This window comes from Podarcis liolepis (genome assembly GCF_965112155.1).
Source record: "Podarcis liolepis genome assembly, chromosome: 7".
NCBI lineage: Eukaryota > Metazoa > Chordata > Lepidosauria > Squamata > Lacertidae > Podarcis > Podarcis liolepis.
In genome coordinates this window covers 7606503-7619735 of record NC_139561.1, presented here as the reverse complement: position 1 = coordinate 7619735, position 13233 = coordinate 7606503, and the positions used below count along the sequence as shown (strand labels likewise).

The 13233-nt window shown below is 43.7% G+C and overlaps 1 long non-coding RNA gene across 1 annotated transcript; it reads left to right on the top strand.

Moving 5' to 3' along the window:
* Nucleotides 1–2007: 2007 nt before the first annotated feature.
* Nucleotides 2008–2482, top strand: LOC310712025. The gene is made up of 2 exons (XR_014528739.1): nt 2008–2227; nt 2451–2482. It is a non-coding gene; the product is annotated as an uncharacterized lncRNA (long non-coding RNA).
* Nucleotides 2483–13233: the final 10751 nt, after the last annotated feature.

Below are 13233 nucleotides of genomic sequence, written 5' to 3'. Positions count from 1 at the left end.
AATTATTTAAAAAGCAAGAAAGACAACATATTGTTCCAAGGTTAGAATTGAAAACCCACAAAAATATTTTTCATTATGGTGGGAAACATGAAAGAAACTCAGGGATTCTTAGTAAGTTTTGATTCTAAATGATAAAAATTCATGTGTCCAGGTTTAACATTGTTATGAGTTTGTGGGTGCCAGTGTTTGTGGGTGCAAGACACATCATTCCTGGACTTAGTAAATGTTAGAATTTAATCAGTGCTTGGAGAGTTAAACTGGAAGTCAGACTTTCATCTCCCTGTGTTCAAAAGATCTCTTGAAAGATGGGCTATTAGTAGGGAGGAAAGACAGAAAGTTGGGCTATCAGCAAATCAAAGACTCTGTGCCAACCTGCAAACAGTTTGGGGGGGGGGAGCCCCTCCCTGAACTCAGAGTTTTTGTTAGATAGAAGTTTTAGGATTTCAGTTGGCTGTGGCATGATCAAGGAAAAGAGGTGTCAGTCTGTCAAATGCAGCAAACTGGAGGAGTGGTGGTGAAAGGTCAATTTGGGCTGACAGCTTGAATCCAATGGGGAAAATGGGACCCTCTTGGAGTGTAGAAGAAGAAGAAGAGTTTGGATTTGATATCCCGCTTTATCACTATCCGAAGGAGTCTCAAAGCGGCTAACATTCTCCTTTCCCTTCCTCCCCCACAACAAACACTCTGTGAGGTGAGTGGGGCTGAGAGACTTCAGAGAAGTGTGACTGGCCCAAGGTCACCCAGCAGCTGCATGTGGAGGAGCGGGGAATCGAACCCAGTTCCCCAGATTACCACTCTACCGCTCTTAACCACTACACCACAATGCCTTGAACCCCCTCCACGGCAGGCTCAGGTTGCATATATGTGTAAATAAACCATCTATCATAAAGACACCACAATCTCAGCTGTGCCTCTTTTCCAAAGGAAACATAGACCTTGTGTAAGCCCCTAGATTCCTGGAAACTTGCACCGCTCAGAAAGTGGGGTGGTGGCATGTAACAATATCTTAGTTTTCCAGAGGATGATTTTCAGTCTGCTGTGACGGCCAACTCACACCCACAAGGATATTGACAAACTGTGCAGAGAAGGGCAACCAGGATGGTCAAGGGTCTGGAAACCCTAGAGGGAGTTGGGTATTTTTAGCCTGGAGATGAGAAGACAGAGGTGACACGTTAGCCATCTTCAATAACTGAAGGGCTGTCACACGGAAGATGGAGCAATACAGTGGTACCTTGGGTTACATACGCTTCAGGTTACAGACTCCACTAACCCAGAAATATTACCTCGGGTGAAGAACTTTGCTTCAGGATGAGAACAGAAATTGTGCTCCGGCGGCGGCAGCGGGAGGCCCCATTAGCTAACGTGGTGCTTCAGGTTAAGAACAGTTTCAGGTTGAGAACGGACCTCCGGAACGAATTAAGTTCTTAACCTGAGGTACCACTGTATTGTTCCAGAGGGTAGAACCCAAACCCAATGGATTCAAATGACAAGAAATGAGATTGCAACTCAACCATTAGAAAGAACATTCTGGCGGCAAGAGATGTTCAACAGTGGAATGGACAACCTCAAAATGTGGTGGACTCTCCTTCATTGCAGGTTTGGAATCAGAGGTTTTAGGGTGGTCAGGGATTCTTCAGCTGCGATTCCTGCATTGCAGAGGGTTGGACTAGATGATCCCTTGGGTTCCCTTTCAACTCTGCAACTCTGTGATTCCTTCATTTGAATTGCAAATAAATCCCCAGGGGCATGTGGCTCCCTGCGCAGACCTTGCCTCTGGGGAACTTCCATATCTTATGTCATCATCAGGAAACTGAAAACCACAATTTCCACTGCGAGCAATAACCAAACTAGCTATAACCGTCCTGATTTATCAGACATCCTGGGTGCTTCTGGGTATCACCCCAATGAGGCTCATAGCTCTGCCACTTTGTGGTTTTTTTTTTAAAAAAACTTTATTGCAAAACAATTTACATATAACAACACAGACAAGGACAATACCATAATGACAACTAAACATTAACTAACAACACATCGTCTAACATCACACACACTTTGGACTTCTGATTCACCTCATTGTGCTTTCTACATATTCTTAACCTTTATGCATTTCCTGTTATATCTGTTACATATCCAGAAAATTTTCTACATTTATAGTTTTTCTTAATATTCAAGATTCAATCTAGACCTGTCAGGAGATTTGCATTTTCACAATACAGTGGTACCTCAGGTTACATACGCTTCAGGTTACAGACTCCGCTAACCCAGAAATAGTACCTTGGGTTAAGAACTTTGCTTCAGGATGAGAACAGAAATCATGCTCCAGCGGCACGGCAGCAGCAGGAGGCCCCATTAGCTAAAGTGGTACCTCAGGTTAAGAACAGTTTCAGGTTAAGAACGGACCTCCGGAACGAATTAAGTACTTAACCCGAGGTACCACTGTATTGTTTTAGATATTTTTAAAATGTTATCCATTCTTTACACACTTTCTGGTTTGAGTTTCCTCTTATTCTCCCAGTCATTTTCGCAAGTTCCAAGTATTCCACTGTATTCTGCTCTTGCCACTGTATTCTGCTCTGGTCAGACCTCACCTGGAGTACTGTGTCCAGTTCTGGGCACCACAGTTCAAGAAGGACACTGACAAACTGGAACGTGTCCAGAGGAGGGCAACCAAAATGGTCAAAGGCCTGGAAACGATGCCTTATGAGGAACGGCTAAGGGAGCTGGGCATGTTTAGCCTGGAGAAGAGGAGGTTAAGGGGTGATATGATAGCCATGTTCAAATATATAAAAGGATGTCATATAGAGGTGGGAGAAAGGTTGTTTTCTGCTGCTCCAGAGAAGCGGACACGGAGCAATGGATCCAAACTACAAGAAAGAAGATTCCACCTAAACATTAGGAAGAACTTCCTGACAGTAAGAGCTGTTCGACAGTGGAATTTGCTGCCAAGGAGTGTGGTGGAGTCTCCTTCTTTGTCAAGCAGAGGCTTGACAACCATATGTCAGGAGTGCTCTGATGGTGTTTCCTGCTTGGCAGGGGGTTGGACTCGATGGCCCTTGTGGTCTATTCCAACTCTATGATTCTATGATTCTATCATCTCCATCTGCCAATCAAGCTTTGTAGGAATTGAGTCTTTGTAGGAATTTCCAGTTTTTTGCTACTAAAATTCTAGCCGCCCGTAGTTGCATACATAAAGATGGTTCTAAAGTTTTTCGGATTTCATAGCTCTGTCATTTTGAACCGTGCGTTGTCACCACAATAGGACTTGTACACTTCCTCAAGTAAGCGTGCCATTACACATGTGCAGAGGGCCTTTGTCTTCGCAGTAAAAAAAAAATATCTCTGCACTTCTTTCGTCAGGGAAAGAGCTTCCATGTGAGAGCGTCAAAATATGATTTTGAGATAAAAACAACTCTATATCTCTTATTTAGAAATTAAGCCATACTGCATGCCATAAGTTTATGAATTTATGTATTTATTACATCTACACATCCATTGCCAAAAAAACTAAAACACCAAAGCTTTTCAAATGTGAGGGACACTTAATTCCATTTGCATGCAGTTTTGCTCCCTCCAAAAATTAATTTAACTTTCCCCTTGAAATTAAAAGGATTCCAACCTACAGACAAACAATGATTATTTTATTTTAGCCAGAGTGTAAGCCTACTGGATCAGACCAAAGGCTCAGTTGCGCTCCCTGCAGCAATCAGCTGATCGCTGCTGAACATGTTTCTTCAAAGGAGGTTGCTGCAATCGCTCATCAGCCGATTGACAGTTGCAGCAACCTTCTTTGAACTTTGACTGGAGTCAATCACCTGACATCATTATGACTGACAGGTGATTGGTCCCAGCCACCTGCCCAATTGACCAACCAACCCTGACTGGGGTAGAGAGAATCCATATCAGTTTTTCAGACAACACAAAGCTGGGAGGAACAGCTGACACTTTGGAAATCAGGTACTGTATACAATACAACTGGAGGAGGTTTTGGGACAAGCCAGCAAAATTAATGGGAGCTACTTAACCCCAGAGGGACGCGGGTGGTGCTGTGGGTTAAACCACAGAGCCTAGGGCTTGCTGATCAGAAGGTCAGCGGTTCAAATCCCCACGACGGGATGAGCTCCCGTTGCTCAGTCCCTGCTCCTGCCACCTAGCAGTTCAAAAGCACATCAAAGTGCAAGTAGATAAATAGGTACCACTCCGGCGGGAAGGTAAACGGCGTTTCTGTGCGCTGCTCTGGTTCACCAGAAGCGGCTTAGTCATGCTGGCCACATGACCCGGAAGCTGTACGCCGGCTCCCTCGGCCAGTAAAGCGAGATGAGTGCCACAACTCCAGAGTCATCTGCGACTGGACCTAATGGTTGTTGTTGTTTAGTTGTTTAGTCGTGTCCGACTCTTCGTGACCCCCGGACCAGAGCATGCCAGGCACTCCTGTCTTCCACTGCCTCCCGTGGTTTGGTCAAACTCATGCTGGTAGCTTCGAGAACACTGTCCAACCATCTTGTCCTCCGTCGTCCCCTTCTCCTTGTGCCCTCCATCTTTCCCAGCATCAGGGTTTTTTCCAAGGAGTCTTCTCTTCTCATGAGGTGGCCAAAGTACTGGAGTCTCAGCTTCACGATCTGTCCTTCCAGTGAGCGACCTAATGGTTAGGGGTCCCTTTACCTTTTTACTTAAACCCAAATGGAACTAGATGGCTGGCACTTAATATAAAAACTGTTGCAGAGCAGCTTTTAAACTGACCTCTAGGGGAATTCCGAGAGGAGCTGGGTACATCAGGCTTGGGATGAATCACCCTAAGGAATTAGGGCAAAAGCATCTCTTGATAGTCCAAATGAGGGCAGAGGAGAAGGAAATTGGAATGCAAAGGAGCATGACAGCCATTCGAAGAGGGCAAAGTAAACCACAGACATCTGGAGAAAAATCAATCTCATTTATTTGTATGCTGCCTTTCCATAGTTAAAACCTTGCTCAAGGCAGCTGCAAGATATACAAGATTTGCACAATTAGAAATATATAACAAAAGTAGTCCCAAGCAACAGATTAAAAAACAACAACCCCAAAATGTATCATAGAATCATAGAGTTGGAATAGACCACAAGGGCCATCGAGTCCAACCCCCTGCCAAGCAGGAAACACCATCAGAGCACTCCTGACATATGGTTGTCAAGCCTCTGCTTAAAGACCTCCAAAGTAGGAGACTCCACCACACTCCTTGGCAGCAAATTCCACTGTCGAACAGCTCTTACTGTCAGGAAGGTCTTCCTAATGTTTAGGTGGAATCTTCTTTCTTGTCGTTTGGATACATTAGGTTTATTGCAATTCCCATCTAAGGCACAATAAGGTCTCAAAATACAGATACAAAGATTTCATATCGATGATCAGCAAAATTCACATCTCCGGATTTAAATCTTGACCCCAACGAAAAGCTTTAAACCATACCCCACCCCAAGAGACTGCAGACCTCCTGAGAAGCAGGTCTTGAAGGAATCTCCGTTCTGGCACTCACTGTTCAATAGCTGAAGTCAATCAGTCAAGGCCCTTCCCTGCCCAGCCAGGTGGAATGAGGTTAGCAAGACAGGGAGTAGGTCTTGCAAGACTCACTGCCTTGGATATGCGAAACCGGAGAGGTGATTCAGACCTCAAGAGCTGTCAGGTGAAAGACGGAGCAAGCTGGTTTTCTGCTGCTCCAGAGGGGAGGACTCAAATGGCAAGAAAAAAGATTCTGACTAAACATCAGGAAGAACCTCCTTATGGGAAGAGCTGTTTGACTTTTAGGAAGAACTTTTTTTCTTTTTATACATTTTTATTGATTTTTTAACATATCAGTTCCAACAGCCATACAACATATCTTCTCATCTTATACAATATTTTAGACTTCCGTCAACACCTCTGATGATTTTCTGTTCTTTATCACTTATTCTGCATTTCTTAATTTCTATATTGCATTTAATTATCCTTAACTAATAATTCTTATCATAGTCTTTCTTGTAATATTTCAGATAACCCACCTTACAAAACTTCTTGCAGTCCTACTAGCGTACTCTGTTCATCACAATTACTTTTCAAATAGTTCATATATTTACTCCAGTCCTCTAAGAATCTCTGATCCCGCAGGTATCGAATCCTTCCTGTTAATTTGTCTAATTCTGCATAGTCCATCAACTTCATCCTCTATTCTTCTTTCATCGGTAATTCTTCTTGCTTCCATTTTTGTGCCAATAATATTCTTGCTGCTGTCGTTGCATATAGAAACAACCTACAGTCCTGTCTGTTAATATCATCTCCTACAATGCCAAGTAAAAATGCTTCTGGTTTCTTAATAAATGTATATGTCAGCATCTTTTTCACCTCATTATATATCTTTCCCCAGAAGTTTTTCACTTTTTTACATTCCCACCGCATGTGATAAAAAGTCCCTGACTTTTAGGAAGAACTTTCTGACAGTACGAAGTCATGTTTGACAGAGGAATGGACTGTCTCAGAAAGTGGTGGGCTCTCCTTCTCCGGAGGTTTTTAAGCAGAGGTTGGGTGGCTGTTGGACTGAGATTCATAGCTGTGATTCCTGCTTTGCAGGGGGTTGGACTAGAATCCTTCCAATTCTTTCCATGAAGTAGTTTTGCTCTCTGTGCGTCAAGAAGGGCATTTTCCAACAAGCTAGAAATCTCAGAAAGGGCAGACTCCTCCGCAAAGCCAGATGCATGCTTACTAATAAACTTTTCTTTCTATGCAAATTGCAGGGGGAAAACGTCCACACACACCCCACCTACACATACACAGAGCAGACATTCTCCAGACTCTTTACTAGGAAGTATAAATGATTCTCAGTACTATTGTTGGGCGAAGATTATGTCATTGCCTGCTGACAAAAGCACGATGATCAGCCAGGAAGTGATATTTCCAAACCGCAAAATTTCCGGCAATTCAAAATGTGACAGAGGCTTAATGCGGCAGATGGCCTCAGGGTTGCAAGAGAAGCAGTGATTTAGAGCAAGCAGGGAGTGGCCAATCCATTCAGTGAAGGTTATCCATCAATTTGGAGGGCCAGTAAACCTTGCCAGATCATCGCAGTCCTGGAGGCTGGAGTTATTTTCAGACAGTGGCTGGCTCTGATATGTAAATTTTTTTTGGTGATAATTCTGTTTTATCTTCTTTCCAAACTGCTTGGAGGGTTCCCTTCCCCCACAGGCAAATTTTATGAAATAAATAACTTAAAAGAACAGAAAGCCTCCTTTTTCACAGCATCCCTAGCATCAATTAGCTGTGATTGCAGGGGGTTGGACTTGACCATGGGTAGGCAAACTAAGGCCCAGGGGCCGGATCTGGCCCAATCGCCTTCTGAATCCGGCCCACAGGTGGTCCGGGATTCAGCGTGTTTTTACATTAGTAGAATGTGTCCTTTTATTTAAGATGCATCTCTGGGTTATTTGTGGGGCGTAGGAATTTGTTCACCCCCCAAAAAAATATAGTCCGGCCCCCAACAAGGTCTGAGGGACAGTGGACCAGCCCCCTGCTGAAAAAGTTTGCTGACCCCTGGACTAGGGGTAGTCAACCTTTTTATTTTTTATTTTATAAGATATTTATTAAGATTTTCAAAAAATTACAAAATAAAAAGAAAAAGGAAAAAAGAAAAATACAAAATAAAAATAGTTAAAAAACAGTTCAATCTTTCCATCACATATTTTTCATTTGCTTATTTCCCGGACCTCCTCACGCCTTCCTTTTCTGTATTCCAGTTCCAATTGTTAATTCAGCAAATCCCTCCCCTCTTCATTCATCTTAATCTTCAATTTTTAAATATTATAACATTAATTTTTTTACCCATTAATAACCATTTTCTCATATTCCCTTATAGCATTACAGCAAAAGACCACTTAGTTTCTATCCAACATCATTCTAACATTCATTAATTTTACAGAGTTTCTGTAAATAATCTTTGAACTTTTTCCAATCTTCTTCCACCGCCTCTTCTCCCTGGTCTCAGATTCTGCCAGTCATTTCTGCCAGTTCCATATAGTCCATCACCTTCACCTGCCATTCTTCCAGGGTGGGTAGATCTTGTGGTAGTCAACCTTTTTATACCTACCGCCCACTAATGCATCTTTCTTTTTTTTTTTAAAAGATATTTATTAAAGATTTTAAACATTAAATTCACCAAACACATATAACACCCTCACCCAAATACAACAAACAAAGAACAACAGAAAAAAACAAAAAGAATAACATATAGTAACAAACACACCACAAAATCAAATATCCAACATCCATCTTTTCTTAAGCTTTTGGACTTCCTCACATCTCCTATTCCTGCGTTCCCAGTTATAGAATTATACACAGCAATTTATCGCCTTATTTCAACTCTTATTTTGTAGTTTTCAAATATTATGTCCCCGACTTTAAACATTTTTATCAAATACTTAAATACTTAATTTAGACATAATGTTATTCCAAAATTTATCTTATTTCTCAGATCTCACTTATTCTCATGTTTCTTTCAACTGAATTGCTGGTGCCGTGTTGTTTTCAGTCCTGCATCCTTCTTAACACTCATACAATTTACAATGTTTTTGTAAATAGTCCTTAAACTTTTTCCAGTCCTCTTCCACTGCCTCTTCTTCCAGGTCTTGGATTCTGCCAGTCATTTCTGCCAGTTCCATATAGTCTATCATCTTTCTTGATGGTAAAATTTCCTTACCGCCCACCAGTGCTCGATGGAAGGAGGATTCAGCTTGCGCCGTAGAAGCCCCTACAGCCCACCTAGAATCCTGAAACGTCCACTAGTGGACAGTAGGGACCAGGTTGACAACCCCTGGACTAGACCATTGGGGTTTCTTTCCAACTCTCCTATGATTCTAGGAGCAGGACTCAGATTCCTTTCCCTCCCTGTTGCTCCCAGGGGACAAGGCAGGGGTCTGGAAAGGTACCAGGGCTGTGAAACCAGAAGGGCCAGTCCAAGACATTTTGCTGCCCAAGGCCAACATGGTGCCTGCACCCACTTTCCCCAAGAAACCAGAGGCCTTTCTCTTGGGCATTGTTGGCCAATTGGTGTCAAAGAAAGATAGAACATTTTTTATGTATGCTACAACAGCAGCAAGAATACTTATTGCAAAGTATTGGAAGACACAAGATTTACCCACCCTGGAAGAATGGCAGATGAAGGTGATGGACTACATGGGACTGGCTGAAATGACCGGCAGAATCCGAGACCAGGGGAAGGAGACGGTGGAAGAAGATTGGAAGAAATTCAAAATTTATCTTAAGAAATATTGTAAAATTAATGAGTGTTAAAATGTTGTGGTTATAGAAAGTAAGGGATTATAGCGGTAAAAGTTTAAGCAAAAGAAAAGAAAAGGAAAAAATTAGATAAAATTAAGGGGGAGGATTTGCTGAAATAAATTTGGGAAATGGAATACAGAAAGGGGAGGTATGGGGAAGTCGGTGAAGTAAGGTTTAAGAAAAAAAAAGGATTTGAAATTATACATGTTTGTTTGTTTTGGTGTGTGTGTGTTTGTATTGTGTATTGTGTGTGTTTTTATAGTTTGTAAAAATTCAATAAATATTTTTATATATATATATAAAGATGGTACCTGCACCCACATGCCCATTCCATGCACCAAGAAGCCGATGGGATTTCAGGCTTGTTGAAGTGCCCAGACTGCCATGCACACCAGGCAGGAATCAGAAGAGCTGAAGGGGTGATGCTTTCATTACAGTGTGATGCTCTCACCAGAGAGATGGCCGACAGAGGCTGGGTCTTTGGCTGCAGGCAGGGTCTCCAGGAAAAACCCTGGATTAGCATGAGGGAGGCAGGAACAGGCCTTGATTCAGGGAAAGGAAAAGCACCGGGATTTTTTTTTAAAAAATTGTTGTTTAAGCCCAAATGTTTCATTGATGACACAACTGGGAAATTTGCTGCGCTAAACTGTCAGGCACGTAATCCCAGCGTGTCTGTTGCCAGTGGTGAACTGAGGGCGTGCAAAGATGCACTCCAGCTGTCTTCCATCTGCATGCACATCCCAGTCTATTTTTCACGGATACACGGCTGCGCGGACTCCCCCCTGACGTGCTGTTGCGCACATGCACACACTCCCCCCCCCCCGCCCCGTGAGAAATGAAGACCGAGTGGAGCGGAAGGGAAAACTCAAGTCTGCGAGACTCAGAAATATAACTATTTTAACACAGAAGCACTGCAAATAAGGAAGTCTGGAGCGAAAGTCTGGCAGGGTTGCTGAGTAGGCACATACAGATTAGCCTGAAACTTACCCATGTTAATATATATATATATAGAGAGAGAGAGTGCGCACATGCTAAATTGAGATAGGATTACATGTATTCTGATTTAATTAATTTATTTTATTGCATTTCTATCCCATCCTTTTCTCCCAGGAGCTGCTCTCGGAGCCTTTTCAGCTGAAGATCGGGCTACAAATGCTTCAAACAAAAATCAAACAAACAAACAAACAAACAAACAAACAAACAGTGGCACATGTGGTTCCCCCTCTCCTTATTTAACCCCCACGACGACAACCCTGTGAGGTAGGCTAGTCTGAGAGGCAGCGACTGGCCCCCACCGAGCTTCGTGGCTGAGTGGGGATTCGAGCCCTAGTCTCTCAGGTCCTAGTCATAGAATCATAAAATCATAGTATCATAGAGTTGGAAGAGACCACAAGGGCCATCGAGTCCAACCCCCTGCCAAGCAGGAAACACCATCAGAGCACTCCTGACATATGGTTGTCAAGCCTCTGCTTAAAGACCTCCAAAGTAGGAGACTCCACCACACTCCTTGGCAGCAAATCCCACTGTCGAACAGCTCTTACTGTCAGGAAGTTCTTCCTAATGTTTAGGTGGAATCTTCTTTCTTGTAGTTTGGATCCATTGCTCCGTGTCCGCTTCTCTGGAGCAGCAGAAAACAACCTTTCTCCCTCCTCTATGTGACATCCTTTTATATATTTGAACATGGCTATCATATCACCCCTTAACCTCCTCTTCTCCAGGCTAAACATGCCCAGCTCCCTTAGCCGTTCCTCATAAGGCATCGTTTCCAGGCCTTTGAGTCCAACACTCTAACCACTATGCCATACTCAAAATAAAAAAATTCCTTCCAGTAGCACCTTAAAGACCAACTAAGTTAGTTCTTGGTATGAGCTTTCGTGTGCATGCACACTTCTTCAGATGCCATACTGTTGGTGTAGTAGCAATACACTCCAGCATCTCAGCCCAGTGGAGGAGGCTTTGCTTGTGTGTTTGTGTGCTGTGCCCACGGGGGCTGCAGAGATGGAGGTAGTGCCAGGGTGGTTGCGGAGGAGGCAGTAATTGGGGGGGGGGGCTGTGGAGGAGGCTGCAGTGGTGTGTGTGTGCATTGCATTTTCTGGTTTTTCTCAGGCAAGCAGCGAAACATCCTGGGTCAGCCCTGACTTCATCCCATAGCATGGCGAGGGCACTCAGATTGTGCCAATGCCCCCCCTCCATTCCAGAGTGAGACAAGAGCCTTGAAAGAGTGTTCTGGTCATGTGGACCAGGAACCCCTGGGATCACTCAGGAACCTACCAGGCCCCATAAGTCTCCAGGGGCAGATCATCTCAGTGGATCCCCTACCCCCGGCAGAGCGGAGGAGCCATGCACAGTCCAAACCTTACCAGGTTGTGACCCGTCCATGAGAAGAGCTGACCATGTAATGAATTGAAAAAAGTGTTGGAAAACACATTTATTAAAAAACCAGGAGCCTTTTTACTTAGTATAGTGGGGGGGTGAAAGCCTCAAAAAGGATGTTACTTTTTCGCCCTGTATGCCCCAACAGCTGCGAGAATATTGCTACTGAAGAATTGGAAGAAACAAGATTTACCAACTATTGAAGATTGGCAGATGAAGATGATGGACTATATGGAACTTGCCGAACTGACCGGGAGACTCCGAGACCAGAGAGAAGAGACGGTGGAAGAAGACTGGAAGAAGTTTAAGGAATATTTGAAAAAAATATGTTAATATTTAAATCTTAGAAAAGCTTTGGAAGTGGATATATATGCGGTAGGGTTAGAAGTAGAAGATAGCGTATTTTATAAGTGATAAAATGTGAAGTTTTTGTGGTTAAAGTAAGTGTGGAGGAAAAAAAAGATGGTTAGAAATTATGACATATGTAAACTGCTAAAGATGAAGTAAAATGAAAGATAGTTGGGACTTGGGGAAGCCCACTTAATGTTTAGAAAAATAAGGATATGACAAGTATTGTTTGTCTTTTCTGTTTGTGTTTTTTTATTTGTGTTATAAAATGAATAAAAAAATTTTGGGGGAAAAAAGAACTGACCATGAACTTCTCCTCCAGTTAACATCGTGCCACTGGTCTGCTCTGTGGCAAAGACCAGGTCAAGGTGATGTCTCTCCACAAGGGCCAGGGGGGTGATGTATGGAGACAGCCCAGGGTTGACCCTGGAGACCAGGAAGTTCTGAGGTGGCCTGCTGGGATGCTTCACTAACAACATCCCCATCCCCTTTAACCCAGACCCAGTGCAGGTTGGCTTCCTAGCAAGGGAGATAGATGGATGGCTTTGTTTTTTTAAACTGCCTTTCACCACAAGACACTGCCACTCTGACCTGCAATGGTGTTAAGACCCTATGACCCCAAGAAGAGTTTGCTGGATCAGTCCAGCATCCTGTTCTCACAGTGCCCAACGCTCTCCCCTCCTGTGGTTTCCAGCAACTGATGTTCAGAAGCATTGGTGCTTCGATTGCGGAGGCACAGCATAGCCATTATGACTAGTAGCCATTAAGAGTCCCCTCCTCCTTCATGGATTTTTCTGATTGTCTTTTAAAGCCGTCTAGCTTGGTGTCCAAGGGACGTGGGTGGCGCTGTGGGTTAAACCACAGAGCCTAGGACTTGCTGATCAGAAGGTCGGTGGTTCGAATCCCCGTGACGGGGTGAGCTCCCGTTGCTCGGTCCCTGCTCCCACCAACCTAGCAGTTCGAAAGCATGTCAAAGTGCAAGTAGATAAATAGGTACCACTCCAGCGGAAAGGTAAACGGCGTTTCCATGCGCTGCTCTGGTTCGCCAGAAGCGGCTTAGTCATGCTGCCCACATGACCTGGAAGCTGTACGTCGGCTCCCTTGGCCAATAAAGCGAGATGAGCACTGCAACCCCAGAGTCGGCCACGACTGGACCTAATGGTCAGGGGTCCCTTTATCTTTTACCTTTAGCTTGGTGTCCATTGCTGCCTCCTGTGGCAGAGAGTTCCATAGTTCACGCAC